Below are 16,732 nucleotides of genomic sequence, written 5' to 3' on the forward strand. Positions count from 1 at the left end.
GGAGGTTGCGGTGAGCCGAGATCCTATCATTGCACTCCAGCCTGGGTAACAAGAGCGAAACTCCGTCTCAAAAAAAAAAAAAAAAGTTCTAGAGATTGGAAAACGTAAGTGGTGATTTCATTATGGTCTTTAAATATAACAAGTGTTATAATTGTAATTTTTGTAATTCCTTAAGCCAAAATTGCCTTATAACATGTCTTAGTTTGTTGTTGTTGTTACTTTTCATGTGTTTGTCTGAGCTTCCCCGCTGTATTGTGATCTCTTTGAAGGTCTAGATTGTGTCAGATGAGATGCATATGATACACTTCATGAATCGAGCCTCTTTGCAAATGATGCTGATTGTTGTATTTATTAGTGTTTTCAGCAATTTCCAGCACCTTTCACAATGTTTTTTTCCATGTGGTTGTCCCACAGATGTCATATACTTGATATGTCCAAAAGGGGCATTGTTGTCCCCCTCCCTGCTCCTGGACTGCCTCTTCTTGTATGTTCCCAATTTTAGTGAATGCTTTTCCCATCCATCCAGTGGCCCAAGCCAGAAACCGGGCTTCATGAGTGTATCCTCCCTTTCCCTCATCCTGCCCGGGCAGCCAATCTTTCACCAAGTCCTGTTAATTCCATCTCCTGTATCTCTCTCCATCTGTCATCTCTCCATTCTGCTCTACTGCTAATACATGAGTCCAAGGTCTTATTTTCTCTTACTTGGACTGCTGTGATTGATTTCAACTGGTCTGACTTCATTCTTTTTTTTTTTTGAGACGGAGTTTCGCTCTTGTTACCCAGGCTGGAGTGCAATGGCGCGATCTCGGCTCACCGCAACCTCTGTCTCCTGGGTTCAAGCAATTCTCCTGCCTCAGCCTCCCGAATAACTGGGACTACAGGCATGCGCCACCATGCCCAGCTAATTTTTGTATTTTTAGTAGAGACAGGGTTTCACCATGTTGACCATGATGGTCTCGATCTCTTGATCTCGTGATCCACCCACCTCGGCCTCCCAAAGTGCTGGGATTACAGGCATGAGCCACCACGCCAGGCCTTGACTTCATTCTTTTTTCTCCATCAATGTTTTACATTCTTACCAGAAAAAAACCTTCAAAAGTACAAAACAAATCTTATCTGTTCCCTGCTTAAGACTCCTCAGTGATTGCTGTTACCTATACTATATAAAGTCCAAGCATACAACAAAAAGTCTGTGGTGGTCTAATCCCTGCCTACTACTGTTAATTTCCTTGCATTTTTCTCTTGTTCAGGACAAAGCTGTGCTCAGCTTCCTTAGCGTGTCAGGCTAGAGAACATCTTTATGGTTTTCTTTGCTCACGCTTTTCCTTCTGCTTAAAATTTCTCTTTTACCTATTAGCCCCACCTGCCAGCATATTCCAGTTTATCTTTGTTAAGCACAGTTCAGACAATGTTACTGTTGGGAAGCGTTTCCTGACCTTCTCTTCTCACATGGTTAATCCTCTTTGCTTCCTGCTACCTCTGTAGGTTGTATATTTTTTTGATATGCATATCACAGAGAATGGTGATTTGGTTGTATATATGGTTATTTCTTCTTTATGCTTTGAAGCTCTGTACCCAGCTATAGGACAGTGCCTGGCATGTACAGGCGCTGGAGAAATGTTTGATGAATAAATGCTGTGCACACAGATTTGTTATACATGTTTACTTCATGAAATTGTGTCTAAAGATAATACAGTATTAGGTAATTATGGGAGAAATTCCAGTGAGCCTAACGGCAATAACTTTAAACTGTTAGGATGGTATGCCATTTTTGTTCTTGAAGAATTTCAAGGAGAATATAGAACACTCTCATGGATAGCTTAATTCTTTCTTCATTTGCTAAAACCGGAAAACTGAACCAGATGTTCTTCTGGGGTCCCTTTTAGAGCTCTGACTCTTTAATCTGAATATATGGCTAGCTTTTCACCTATCTAGGATACAGTCTAAGATATTGAATGCTTCCTGTATACTAAATATATAATCTATCCTTCTGAGAGTTTAAGACCAACGTGTTGCTATCAGATGGAGAATTGTAATGTACAGAATATAATAAAGCCCCCCCCCTTTTTTTGTGAGACAGAGTTTTGCTCTTGTTGCCCAGGCTGGAGTGCAATGGCGCCATCTTGGCTTAACAACTTTTGCCTTCCAGGTTCAAGTAATTCTCCTGCCTCAGCCTCCTAACGAGCTGGGATTACAGGCATGCACCACCATGCCTGGCTAATTTTGTATTTTTAGTAGAGTTTCTCTGTTGGTCAGGCTGGTCTCAAACTCCCGACCTCAGGTGATCTGCCCACCTTAGCCTCCCAAAGTGCTGGGATTATAGGCATGAGCCACCGCACCTAGCCAATAAGGGCCCTTTATACCATTTTCTTTCTTTCTTTTTTTTTTTTGAGACGGAGTTTTGCCCTTGTTACCCAGGCTGGAGTGCAATGGCGCTATCTCGGCTCACCGCAACCTCCGCCTCCTGGGGTCAGGCAATTCTCCTGCCTCAGCCTCCTGAGTAGCTGGGATTACAGGCATGCGCCACCATGCCCAGCTAATTTTTTGTATTTTTAGTAGAGACGGGGTTTCACCATGTTGACCAGGATGGCCTCGATCTCTCGACCTCGTGATCCACCCGCCTCGGCCTCCCAAAGTGCTGGGATTACAGGCTTGAGCCACCGCGCCCGGTATACCATTTTCTAATTTCCATTTCATAGGATTTTAAAACTGCATAAGCCTTTAACCTCCGTTTCTCAAATTCACTTTCCCCTTTGGAATGTTATAATTCTATTTCACCTGACTCCTGAAACTCCCTGTTGTCATGTAACATATTTTATTTATTTTGCTTGTTGTCTGAGTCTTCCTACTTCGGTGCACACGTGTGTGTGTGTGTGTGTGTGTGTGTGTGTGTAGAGACGGGGTTTCACCATGGTCTCAATCTTTTGACCTCGTGATGTGTCCGCCTCGGCCTCCCGAAGTACTGGGATTACAGGCATGAGCCACTGCGCCTGGCCGTACAACGCACACTTCTTAAAGAAAATTAAAAAAAAAAAAAATTTTGCCGGGCGCGATGGCTCACGCCTGTAATCCCAGCACTTTGGGAGGCCGAGGCGGGTGGATCACGAGACCATCCTGGTCAACATGGTGAAACCTCGTCTCTACTAAAAATACAAAAAATTAGCTGGGCATGGCAGTGTGTGCCTGTAATCCCAGATACTCAGGAGGCTGAGGCAGGAGAATTGCCTGAACCCAGGGGGCGGAGGTTGCGGTGAGCCGAGATCGTGCCATTGCACTCCAGCCTGGGTAACAAGAGCGAAACTCCGTCTCAAAAAAAAAAAAAAAAATTTTTTTTTGTGGGTACATAATAGGTTTATGTATTTATGAGATACATGAAATGTTTTGATACAGGCATGCAATGTGAAATAAGCACATCATGGAGAATGGGGTCTCTATCCCCTCAAGCATTTATCCTTTGTGTTGCAAACAATCTAATTACACTATATTTTAAAATGTACAGTAACATTATTAACTATAGTCACCCTTTTGTGCTATCAAATAGCAGGTCTTATATTCTAAAAATACGCAACATGTCACGAATTTGTGTGTCATCCTTGGGCAGGGGCCACACTAATCTCTCTGCTGTTCCAATTTTAGTATATTTGCTGCTGAAGTGAGCACTAGAATGCAGACTTCTTAAGAATAGAGGTTTTTGGCTGGGCGCGGTGGCTCAAGCCTGTAATCCCAGCACTTTGGGAGGCCGAGGCGGGTGGACTACGAGGTCAAGAGATCGAGACCATCCTAGTCAACTTAGTGAAACCCCGTCTCTACTAAAAATACAAAAAAAAAAAAAAAAAAAAAAAAAGAATAGAGGTTTTTATTTGTGTATTAACTCATTCCCCTACCATCTAGAAGAGTGTCTGGTATAAAGTAGCTGCTCCAATAAATATTGAATGAATGAATTGGAAATGTTAAGTTAGTTCACTCTTGTTCCCCATAAGGAAAATAGGCATGGAAAGGAACAATAACTTGCTCAAAGTAAAGCCATATCTCCTTACCGGTAAGTGAGTTTAAAAAAAATTAAACCATGCTTAATCACTGTTCTTTTATATGATTTGGTACTAATGTGTATTATAGACTTAACTGTGATCTCTATGAAAAGGGGTGGGGAAGCAAAAGGGAAGAAGCTAATACATATTGAGCCCTTACTATATGCCGGGTATTTTGCCTTATTTATTTATTTATTTATTTATTTATTTTTTGAGATGGAGTTTCGCTCTTGTTACCCAGGCTGGAGTGCAATGGCGCGATCTCAGCTCACTGCAACCTCCGCCTCCTGGGTTCAGGCAATTCTCCTGCCTCAGCCTCCTGAGTAGCTGGGATTACAGGCACACGCCACCATGCCCAGCTAATTTTTTGTATTTTTAGTAGAGATGGGGTTTCACCATGTTGACCAGGATGGTCTCGATCTCTCGACCTCGTGATCCACCCACCTCGGCCTCCCAAAGTGCTGGGATTACAGGCTTGAGCCACCGTGCCCGGCTTTGCCTTATTTATTTATTTTATTTATCTATTTATTTTTTGGGACAGAGTCTTGCTGTGTCACCCAGGCTGGAGTGCAGTGGCACGATCTTGGCTCGCTACAACCTCTGCCTCCTGGGTTTAAGCGATTCTTATGCCTCAGCCTCCCAAATAGCTGGGACTACAGGTGTGCGCCACTACTCCCAGCTAACTCTGTAGTTTTAATAGAGACAGGGTTTCACCATTGTGGCCAGGCTAATCTGGAACTCCTGACCTCATGTGGTCCACCTGTGTCAGCCTCCCAAAGTGGTGGGATTATAGGCATGAGCCACCTCCCTTGGCCAGTCTTATTTAATTGTCATAAATGACATCCTATGATAGTCCAGTAACCTTACTAGATTTTACAAATGAGGGAACTGAGGCTTAAGGAACTTAAATCACACAGTTTCAGTAAGTGACTGAATTGGGTTTCGAACACAGGCCTGATTAACTTCATTTGACCCTCTTTTACCTTAAGGCACTGGAAAGTTTTGGATTTTTTGGTCTGGGTTGCTTTAAGATTCCTAGGTCAGACTATTCTTGAAAATGTTCTGATTTCAACTATTCCAGTAGAGTTACAGAAATTGCTTAACTTAAGACAACCCATGGAGCAGGGGGGTTGTGTCTGTAGGGCTCTTGAGGAAAAAAAATAATCCTGTGTTGCACATATTCCCACTCAGTTACATATAATTCAGATTTCAGACTTGTTTTTGTTTTTGTTTTTGTTTTGAGTAGTTCGATCTTGGCTCACTGCAACCTCTGTCTCCTGGGTTCAAGTGATTCTCCTGCCTCAGGCTCTCGGGTAGCTGGGATTACAGGCGCCTGCCACCAAGCCCGGCTAATCAGACTTTCTTTTTAACCAGGGATCCAGAACAACTATAGGAAGGTGATTATGTAACATTCTTGGGCAGTGCAGCCACTTCTGTGTTTGGTAGTACTCTTTTTTTTATGTGAGATGGAATCTTGCTCTATCACCCAGGCTAGAGTGCAGTGGTGATCTCGGCTCACCGCAGCCCCTGCCTCCTGGGTTCAAGCAATTCTCTGCCTCAGCCTCCTGAGTAGCTGGGATTATAGGCGCCCACCACCACGCCCGGCTAATTTTTTGTATTTTTAGTAGAGATGGGGTTTACCATCTTGGTGAGGCTGGTCTGGAACTCCTGACCTCATGATCCACCCACCTTGGCCTCCCAAAGTGCTGGGATTACAGGCGTGAGCCACCATGCCCAGCCGGTGGTACTCTTAAGCACTAAGAGCACAAACAAAAACTCTGTCTAAAATGTGGGGCAGGAAGAGGAGGACAGGACTAAACCCAGTTGAAATTAGCGGTTCTAGTAAGTGGGTAGATCATAATTACCTGTGTTGCTCAGAGACCTAAGCTGAGAGTCGGGGTGGGGAGAGGGCACACTCACCTTTGGAGAAATGATGAGAGTAAATAATCCTTAGTTTCCAGTTTATTCCAGAAGCATTTTTGCCATTCAGAGTCACAATGGTGATGTGGATTTTGAATTGGACCTTGTTAACCGCATATCATCCAAGGTTAACGTAGTTTCCTTAGTTTTCCTTAGATACCACAGCCATTCATTTTGAATGCCCTGCTAGCTTCCTGTTAGGTAGTTTTGTGTAGCCTGCCTTAGAAAGGAGGGTGGGGTCTCAGCTAAGTGGGCCAAGGAGGGGAGAGGAGAGAATAGTGAAAGTGGCAGAAAAACAAAGTACTAATTAGGAGGTTTCGCAGTCTTTTGGGAGTAGGTGTTTTTCATTAGCTGATCACTGAGATCAAGGATGGAGATGGTGATACAGAAGGAGGGGGATTTTTAGGAATCAGAAGCAGAATAGAATAACTTTGCATGCAGTGGTGGTCCAAGGAACAGCAGCATCTGCAGCACCTGAGAGCTTGTTAGATTTTGAGACAGAATCTCACTCTGTTGCCCAGGCTGGAGTGCAGTGGTGTGATTGTGGCTCATTGTAACCTCTGCCTCCTGGGTTCAAGCAACTCTAGTGCCTCAGCCTCTTGAGTAGCTGGGACTACAGGTGCATGCCACCACAGCTGGCTAATTTTTGTCTTTTTAGTAGAGATGGGGTTTTACCATGTTGACTGGACTGATATTGAATTCCTGACCTCAGATGATCCACCCGCCTCAGCATCCCAAAGTGTTGGGATTACAGATGTGAGCCACTGTGCCCTGCCTGAATCAATTTTAATTTTATCAAGATTCCCAGGTGATTTTTTTTTTTTTTTTTTTTTTTTTTGAGGCGGAGTTTCGCTCTTGTTACCCAGGCTGGAGTGCAATGGTGCGATCTCGGCTCACCGCAACCTCCGCCTCCTGGGTTCAGGCAATTCTCCTGCCTCAGCCTCCTGAGTAGCTGGGATTACAGGCACGCGCCACCACGCCCAGCTAGTTTTTGGTATTTTTAGTAGAGACGGGGTTTCACCACGTTGACCAGGATGGTCTCGATCTCTCGACCTCGTGATCCACCTGCCTCGGTCTCCCAAAGTGCTGGGATTACAGGCTTGAGCCACCGCGCCCGGCCTTCCCAGGTGATTTTTAATTTTTTCTTGAGTCTTTTCAGAGTGTTACTCTGTTGCTCAGGTTGGAGTGCAGTGGTGCAATGACAGCTCACTGCAGTCTGGGCTCATGTGATCCTCCTACCTCAGCCTCCCAAATAGCTGGGACTACAGGCTCGTGCCACCATGCCTGGCTAATTCTTGTCCCCCCCCCCCCCCCCAAGACAGTCTTGCTCTGTCGCCCAGGGCTGGAGTACAGTGGCGCAATCTCGGCTCACTGCAACCTCTGCCTCCAGGGTTCAAGCAATTCTCCTGCCTCAGCCTCTAGAGTAGCTGGGATTACAGGCGCATGCCACCACGCCTGGCTAATTGTTATTTTTAGTAGAGACAGGGTTTCACCATGTTGGCCAGGCTGGTCTCGAACTGGCTGGTCTCAAACTCCTGACCTCCTGATCCACCCACTTTGGCCTCCAAAAGTACTGGGATTACAGGCATAAGCTATTGCGCCCGGCCAATTCTTGTATTTGTTTTTGTAGAGACGGGGCTTTGCCTTGTTGCCCAGGCTGGTCTCAAGCTCCTGAGCTCAAGTGATCTGCCCACCTTGACCTCCCTAAGTGCTAGAATTACAGGCATGAGCCACTATGCCAGGTCCCCAGGTGGTTCTTTAATTTGATTCTGTGCCCATTAAAGTTTGAGAAGCACCAAGTTTGTGATTAGATGATTAGTGCAGGGGGCTTTGGAATTGGACAGACCTGGGATTGAAACCTGGTTTGTCCATTTACTACCTTTGTGATTTTAGATAAATTATTTGAACTCTCTGTGACAGTTTCTCATCTGTATAATAAGAACTCCCTATTTCATAGGGTTGTTGGGGAGAGTAAATGACATGGTGCGTTTTGCAACTGGAAGTATTTTTTGGATTTAATGAAATTTAGTAATGTCTGTAACATGTTAAGCACTGAGCCTAGCACAGCCTAGCATATTCAATAAGTGTTATTACTAATAATTAAATTAGGCAGATTTGCAGAAATAAAGAGACTTTGTCCTCTTCCTCTTTTTCTTTTTCATTATCTCTCAAGTACATTTATCTGCAGTTTTATAAAGCTGTAGTGTGTGTATACTCTGGTGTTTTGCCTAGCATTATTTAATGATAGTTATAGTAGCAGCATTTAACACATCTTGTACTTAATAATGTGCCAGGCATTATTGTTATGTACTTTATGCATATATTATTTCATTCAGTGCTTAGAGCAACCAAGTGAAATAAATATTATTATCTCCATTTTCAGATGAAGAAACAGAACAGACAGGTTAAGTGACTTGCCCAAGATCACATAGCCAGTCAATGGAAGAATCAAGATTTGAACCGGAGCACTCTGATTCCAGCATCTGTGCTCTATTTTTCACGTATTGCTATTGCTGTCAAACTTATGTGGTGTAATGGAATCAGGCAACTTTGATTGGATACTTGATTCTGCCACTAATTTATTTGTGACCTTGGTCAAGTCACTTATCATCTTTGGGCCCATTTTCTTATTATAAAAATGGAGGGATTATCAAACTTGAAGAAAAGCAATTAAACAAAAAAATACAAAAAATGAAAAACTCCACAAAAATGGAGGGATTAGATGAGATTTATAAAGTTTCTTCAGTGACTCATTCAACACGTGACTTCAATCAAAGGTTGGAAGAAAATTATACCTAGGGAATTGGTTCAGAAGTACTTGTTTAAGCAGGTTGGTGTCATTAAGAGCAAGGGGTTTGAATCTTGGCTCAGCCCCTTCCTGGCTTTATGACCTTGGGCAACTTAACCTTTCTAAACATTGATTTCCTCATTAGTAATGGGGAAAACAGTTCATACCTTGCAGGGATATTGTGAGATTTGAATTAGATAATGTGAATTAGCACCTAGCATGTGTGAAACACACAGTGGATACTCAGTATCCAGGAGTTCTCTTTTCTTCCTTCCATTTATTCAGTGAATGGTTAGGGAAGCAGATACACCAGATTCAAAAGGATTTAGACCCTGGCTTGATCATTCTGTCCTTTTCCGTAATTGCATTCTTACCTTTGGGAGATGAGAATTAGTAGTGAAGGAAGTGTGCATATAGCCAGGTCCTGTCTGTTTTTAAATAATCCATGTTTTAACTTTAGATTAAAATTTCTTTTTACAATATACAATTTAGGCTGGACATGGTGGCTCATGCCTGTAATCCCAGCACTTCGGGAGGACTAGGTGGGCAGATCACCTGACGTCAGGAGTTCAAGACCAGCCTGGCCAACATAGCGAAACCCCATCTCTCCTAAAAATACAAAAATTAGCCAGGTGTAGTGGTGCATGCCTGTAATCCCAGTTACTTGGGAAGCTGAAGCAGCAGACTTACTTGAACCTGGGAGGCGGAGGTTGTGGTGAGCTAGGATCGCACCACTCTGCTCCAGCCTAGATGTCAGACTCTGTCTGAAAAAGAAAACAAAAGCTCTTCTTGTCCTTCGAATTCTGCATTTTTTTGAGCGGCGGGGGGGAAATGGGGGGCAGCATTTAGGAAGGAGCTGAGGTGGACCTGGTGTGTAGCTTTGGTGGGAGATGCCTTCCGTTTCTGGGCTGAATGATTTAATAATATAATAGCAGCTTTCATTAATTTTTACTATGTGCCAGGAATGTGTTAAGCATGTTGTATATATGAACCCACTTAATTCTCATAATAACCCTGTGAAGTATATTATCTCATTTTACAGAGGAGAAAAGTGGGGCTCAGCCAGTGAAATAACTTGCTAAAGTTCTCACCTAGTGAAGGGTAGAGTGGCCATTCATATCTAGCTCTGTTGGACTTCAGAACTCCAGCTCTTAATATATACTTTTCCTTCACTTCCTTGAACTATCTGGCCTGAGTCTCCTTTTCTCTAAACACTCCTAGTTCTGGAATGATGCCAACTTTAGGGGTCAGGGAAACGACCTTTACTTGCGTTCCTTTGAGCTGATACTATTTTGAGTGGTAAAGAGAATGTGAAGTCAGTTGACATTTCTTACCTGCTGGTTGCAATCCTACCATGAGGCCCTAGTCAGATGTAAGACATTGAAAGTTACTTAAAAAAAAAAATAATAAAGTCCCGGTGCTTAAGAGGAAGAAACACAGGCCTGCTATGTTTATGTAACTCTCTTTTGTATTATTACAAAATTAAACATGTTCACCGTAATATATTTAAGCAAAAATTACAAAGAAAAAAATAAAGATTCTCTTTTCTAGTCTTGTAAATTTTCTCCACCTAGGCCAACTGGTCAGGGTAACCACTGTTCAAACTTTGGTTTGTATCCTTCCAGGTTTTTCCTTTGCCAGGCTTACTTTGGAACTGTACCTTTACACCTTTACTCTGTCTCCTGAGTAGCTGAGACTAAAGGACTGCACCACTGCACTGGGCTGGCTTACTTTTGAGTCTCCATTTGATACTTATGATTTCTGCCATGGCATCCTTTTCTGTAAAGTCTTTCCCTCACCTCCTGGTAAAATTTTGCTTATCATTGGAGCTCAGTTGAAGTCCCCCCTTTTCCATTAATCCTTTGCAAACCATACTAACCCATGATAACTCGTTCTGCCTCAGAACTCATAGCATTAATTTCTACCACTCATTTGCCAGTTGACCATGAAATGCTGTGTATCATCACTTGTATTTTATTATTTGTTATTTAACTTCTCACACATTTGGCCAGTTAGATTGTGCTGCTTGGGCTCATGGGTTATGATTTATTCTTTCTATTCCCAGTTTTGCCTAACACCGTGTCCTACATTTAGCAAGCAGTCAGTAAATGTTGATGTGATTGGATTTTGTTAGTACTTCACACCCTTCTAAAGATCAGGTGCTCAGAGCCAGAAGCCTGAGGGAACACTTACCTGGCTGACATCATCTTGGCTGCCTGTCAAGATGGGGTGTGTGCCTGAGAGGACTGTCTGCAAATGAAATACTTGTGCAACAGGTTATGTTTTCTCCTTTAGTGGGTGGGATTCAATACTTCGTGTTGGGAAAAAGAGATAGTAAGTGTAGGAGGAGGGCTGAAAAGGGGATGGATGAGAGGATGGTACCTTGTGAGAGGTCGATATGTGGCTTTATTAAAAACGTAAATATAAAGGGCCACAGAGAGAAGCTTCTTGGAATCAGTAGGCTAATTAGACAAACCGGCTTCTCTGGTGCAAACCAGTTATTAATTGCCATTTATTTTCTTTGCTATAAAACTATACCACCCATCTACTTACTTTCTCATTAGAGTGAATCTGGAGAAAAGGCTTAGGTTAGATTTAGAAAATGCAGGAGAAAAATGCAGGACAGTCAGAGTAGGGCAAGGGATAGGGTAGTCCTTTCTCTCATTTGTCTTACCAGCCCTAGACCTTAGGGGTGGCCCGGACCTCCCTGCCTTTGCCAGTAGAGGCTGCTATTGAAGTGGTGTAAAACCTCTTGTTTCTACCCCTGCTACCTCCTTTTACCCCATCTTATTTTTCTCCTTCACTGACACCCTCCTACCACACACACATTATTGGTTAGTTATCATTCCCATCTCTGAGGCTCAGATATGCAGTGGATGACCCTGCATTTAGCTGTCCCAACTTTGTAACTTGTTCATCTTTCTATCCCACTCCTCCCCTCCCACAATTGATTTGAAAGGGAGAGGAAAGGAAATGGAGTTTGATGGTTTTAACTCTTCTGTGACTGTGGCTTAGAGGGGGCAGAATGTTTTGATTGCGATTTAGGGGTCTTGAGGTCTCCTAATACAAGGATCTATTCTTATCGTTAATAGAAAGGTCCCACTCCATTCCTTTTTTTTTTTTATTTTTTTTATTTTTCTCTGAGTAATGTGGACTCACACAAAGTCTTGTTTTGAGGTGTTGGTACCTGCCCCTGAAGGGGAGAAGATCCCTTTCAGACTTGATCGTTTCCCCCCACGAACGGATATCTCATTATCAGAAGATGAAGATTAATGGTCCTTTAAACAGAGTATAAATAATAGCCAACACCCTAATACATTTCTAGTGATCGGGCTTTGGCTTTAAAAACATTAGGCTAGGCCGGACGCGGTGGCTCAAGCCTGTAATCCCAGCACTTTGGGAGGCTGAGGCGGGTGGATCACGAGGTCGAGAGATCGAGACCATCCTGGTCAACATGGTGAAACCCCGTCTCTACTAAAAATACAAAAAACTAGCTGGGCATGGTGGCGCGTGCCTGTAATCCCAGCTACTCAGGAGGCTGAGACAGGAGAATTGCCTGAGCCCAGGAGGCGGAGGTTGCGGTGAGCCGAGGTCGCGCCATTGCACTCCAGCCTGGGTAACAAGAGCGAAACTCCGTCTCAAAAAAAAAAAAAAAAAAAACATTAGGCTAGATGCCTCCCTATGTTTTGTGGGATGATTTAGCTGTAACTAGCCTGGAGGCAATAACAATACTAAATAACTTGTTGTAGCCATATGAAGTCACATTAAACATTGAGATGGTACTGAGACTGTCTTGGTGGGAAGTTTTGGCCTATGGGAATGATGTGGGTTTTGGTTTCTACTCCTTTCTCTCTTTCCAGATAAATCCGCCTACATGTCCCATTCTCTGGCTCTGGGAAGTACTGACAGTGGGGAAAATTAGTACACTCATCCCATTGTTTAGATCAAGTTTCCTGGGTGCGGTTTTGCAGAACTTCCTACAAGAGCTGACTCAAGAGTTCTCTTTCGTTGAGCTGTTCCTGCTTTTACATGCCATACTATTTTATATCCTTGAGATTTTGGGCAGCATCATTTGGATGTGTTAAGTTGGGAATGAAGAAAGTGAAAATATTTTCAGAGGTTCCTTGAGAGAAAGGTTCCTTTTGCTGGGTAAACCAATGTTCCCTAAATGCTGTGGCTAAGAAGTGAAGAATTCTAAGCCTACTTTTTTTTTTTTTTTTTTAAAGAGACTGAGTCTTGCTCTTTTACCCAGGCTGGGGTGCAGTGACATTATCATAACTCACTGGAACCTTGAACTCCTGAACTCAAGTGATCCTCCTGCCTCCACCTCCTGTGTAAGCTAGGAATACAGGCACATGCCATAATGCCCAGCTCAGTTTTATTTTTTTTTTAATTTTTGGTAGAGACAGGGTCTCACTATGTTGCCAAGGCTGGTCTTGAACTCGTAGCCTCAAGCTGTCCTCCCACGTCAGCCTCCCAAAGTGTTGGATTATAGGTGTGAGACACCTTGTCCACCTCCTGTTTTTCCTTTTTGATGTCAGATTCCTCCAAGTAACAGTTATTTGCCTTCCCCCCACCCCGCATATAGACTGTGAGCACCTTGAGAGCTACGAAAGCATCTCACTTATTTTTACGTCTCTGATGTTTAGGACAGTGTCCAGCTCAAAGTGTTTATAAATGTATGTTGCATTGAATAGTGGAGGGAAGCTTTAAATGCATTTACTGTAGACAGATACATGCCTAGCATATTGAATTGGGAGACATTATTAGAAAGTGGAGATGGATTAAGAAAGGAATTTTCATGAATATGATATAGGGAATTTAAATTTTTTTTTTTTTTTTTTTTTTTTGAGACGGAGTTTCGCTCTTGTTACCCAGGCTGGAGTGCAATGGCGCGATCTCGGCTCACCGCAACCTCCGCCTCCTGGGCTCAGGCAATTCTCCTGCCTCAGCCTCCTAAGTAGCTGGGATTACAGGCACGCGCCACCACGCCCAGCTAGTTTTTTGTATTTTTAGTAGAGACGGGGTTTCACCATGTTGACCAGGATGGTCTCGATCTCTCGACCTCGTGATCCACCCGCCTCGGCCTCCCAAAGTGCTGGGATTACAGGCTTGAGCCACCGCGCCCGGCCTGATATAGGGAATTTTTGTTTCCTAAGGATTTAAAATTTTTATGTTTTTTTTTTTTTTTTTTTTTTTTAAGAGATGGGGTCTTGCAGTGTTGCCTAGGCTGGTCTTGAACTGCTGCCTTCAAGTGTTTCTCCTGCCTCAGCCTCCTGAGTAGCTGGAATTGCAGGCATGAGCCACTGCAACCAGCTTGCCTAACAATTTTTGGAGTAACAGTTGTTTTGCGGTTCCTTTACATGGAGAACATTTAGTAGTGTTCCATCTGACTACCTTGGATAAGGCACTGTGATCTTCTTCGTAGCAGGGACCAAAAATACCTGCCCATTTCCCTCAAATGGTGGGGTATCCCTCAGTAAAGGAAGAGGCTCAGAATTAGTTTGGGGGTGGAAAAGGAAGCATTGAGTCCTCCTAGCCCTGCATTGCAGAAATGTAAAGCTGTTATGATAATTGCTGTTGGCAACCAAGAAAAGTCTTGGCCTCTGGTTTGTACCTACACCCAGTCACAACCTCAGACTGGGTGGATGCAGACTTTAAATATTAGGGTCACCTGTAGCTGTTGGCACATGTCCCTGTGGTTTCTCTGGGTATTGTGCAAGCATTACTTTTTGGCTCTTTTCCCTGTGTCCATTAGTAAAAAGTAGGAAGTTTGAGGAGCTGTGCTTTTGGTTGGCATTAGGCGTTGGAGTGCCTTTATTTCTCACATTTAACTGGTAAATACCCAAGACTCCATAACAAGATGGCCCTGCTTGGAAATTCTTACCTAGGGAGTGACTGAAGCCTGAGAGGAACTGCACAACCCTCTGCACTGAAAACTGAGTAGTCATTTCCCTGAGCATGGCTTGGATCCCGATTAGCTGATTTCCTGTCTCTACAAGGATATGATTCCTTCCCCTTCCTTCTGGAAGAAATGGATATTTTTTTCATTTCCTGTTTGATAGTGTAGTTTCTGCGTATCAGGAGACACTGGATGACTATAAATCATTTGTTGTGTTGGAGGTGGGAAGGAGGCTTTTGTTTTCAGCAAAATGGCTTTCATTAAAGCACGTACATGAACCCAAGCTTCTTTGTTCTCATGGGAGAGACACAGGATCTAAGAAGATTGTTTTGAATCCCTTTCCTGGGCTGTGCCTACTTGACCTGTACTAGTAGAGCCCCTTCTCTCTCTTAGTTAGAGAAGCTTAGTCCCTTATGGGGATATACATGCTGTGGATTCTGCTCATGCCACATCCGCTACTCAGCCTTTTTTGTGCCTAAATCCACTGGAGAACAACTATTAGTCCCTGGGGGAAGTGACACCACCCTTGGAATGGAACCTGGCTGGATGCTCCCTTGATCCCTGACTTAGTGACAGACTGGGACAGGAATCTGGCTGTCCAGATTTCCTGTCCTCTGTTCTCACCAGCAGACTCTGCTGCTTCCTTCCACTTTGGAGCCAGGGGTATGGAGTGTGGTGGGAGCTGGTTGCTAAACAAGCAGCGCCACCTGTGGACCTGCACAGCCACTTGTTTTTCTTTTTTCTTTCTTTTTTTTTTTTTTTTTGAGACGGAGTTTCGCTCTTGTTACCCAGGCTGGAGTGCAATGGCGCGATCTCGGCTCACTGCAACCTCCGCTTCCTGGGTTCAGGCAATTCTCCTGCCTCAGCCTCCTGAGTAGCTGGGATTACAGGCACGCGCCACCACGCCCAGCTAATTTTTTGTATTTTTAGTAGAGATGGGGTTTCACCATGTTGACCAGGATGGTCTCGATCTCTCGACCTCGTGATCCACCCGCCTCGGCCTCCCAAAGTGCTGGGATTACAGGCTTGAGCCACCGCGCCCGGCCCTTGTTTTTCTAATCAAGAGCTGCCCTTCCAGTCTGGCCTGTTCCTGATCCATCTGGAGTGAGAGCAGAGGCCTGGAAGAGAGCAGTGGGGAGGCAGTCATTGTGACCCCTTTTGTTTGTAGTGAAGCTTTGCTTAGGTGTTTGAGGGCCTGGGGTTTAATTTTGTAACATATTCTTAGTATAGTTGTGTCTATTTAACTCTTAGCTTTTCTTTTTCTTTTTGTCTGTTTTTATTTTTCCTAACTTTATAAAGTTTGATAGATAAAAATTATACATCTTTACGGTGTACAATGTGATGTTTTGATATATGTATACATTGTGAGATGATTAAATCAAGCTAGTTAACATATCACCTCACATACTTAGTTTTGTGTGATGAAAATATTTAAGATTTACTACTAGAAATTTCAAGTATACAATACAGTGTTATTACCGTAGACACCATGCTGTATAATACATCTCCAGAACGTATTCATCTTTTCTAGAGTTTCTTCTTCTTAAATGAATTATTAGGTTTCTTCTTGACCTTGGAGAAGTCCAGAAAAAGTCTTATAAAATAGGGAATTGCATGGTAGGTTATGGGAATATTGGTTTTGGGTTTTGTGAATATTACAAACAGCTTTTCCTAGTTTGCTAGGGATTTGCATGGCCAGGTGTTTGCTGCATTTAAAATTTTTAGATATCATCGTCAGAACAATTTTAACAAGAATAAGTGGAATCAGGGAGCATGCCCCTAACATTTAACAGGGCATTCTTCCTTTTACCTCTGTTGCTGACCATGTGCTTTCTTGCTCCAGGGGTTTTCAGGTTTTTTTTAAAATTTATTTTGTAGTATCAGATAAATTTTCCCTTTAGGGTAGAAAGCAGCATCTTATAGTGCAAAGGAACCCTGGCTTTGGTTTTTACTAGCTCAGTGATCTTGAACAGTCATGTAATCCATTTGTGCTTTTTCTAATTCCTTATTTGCAAAATGTTGGTGGTGATAACCATCTTGCAGGGTTTTTGTAAAGGTTAAATGAGTTACTATACATAAAGCACATTGGTTGGC

The 16,732-nt window shown here is 43.2% G+C and overlaps 1 protein-coding gene and 1 non-coding gene across 2 annotated transcripts in view; one reads left to right on the forward strand and one right to left on the reverse strand.

Annotated features, from left to right (window-relative positions):
• Positions 1 to 16,732, forward strand: part of LOC101042315 (microtubule actin crosslinking factor 1) — a 393,287-nt gene that overhangs the window by 15,929 nt on the left and 360,626 nt on the right. The window lies entirely within an intron of this gene.
• LOC120366171 (U6 spliceosomal RNA) lies at positions 3,557 to 3,660 on the reverse strand. The gene has a single exon (XR_005580918.1). It is a non-coding gene; the product is annotated as a U6 spliceosomal RNA (small nuclear RNA).

The sequence above is a fragment of the Saimiri boliviensis genome, chromosome 11 (genome assembly GCF_048565385.1).
Source record: "Saimiri boliviensis isolate mSaiBol1 chromosome 11, mSaiBol1.pri, whole genome shotgun sequence".
NCBI classification, from domain to species: Eukaryota; Metazoa; Chordata; class Mammalia; order Primates; family Cebidae; genus Saimiri; species Saimiri boliviensis.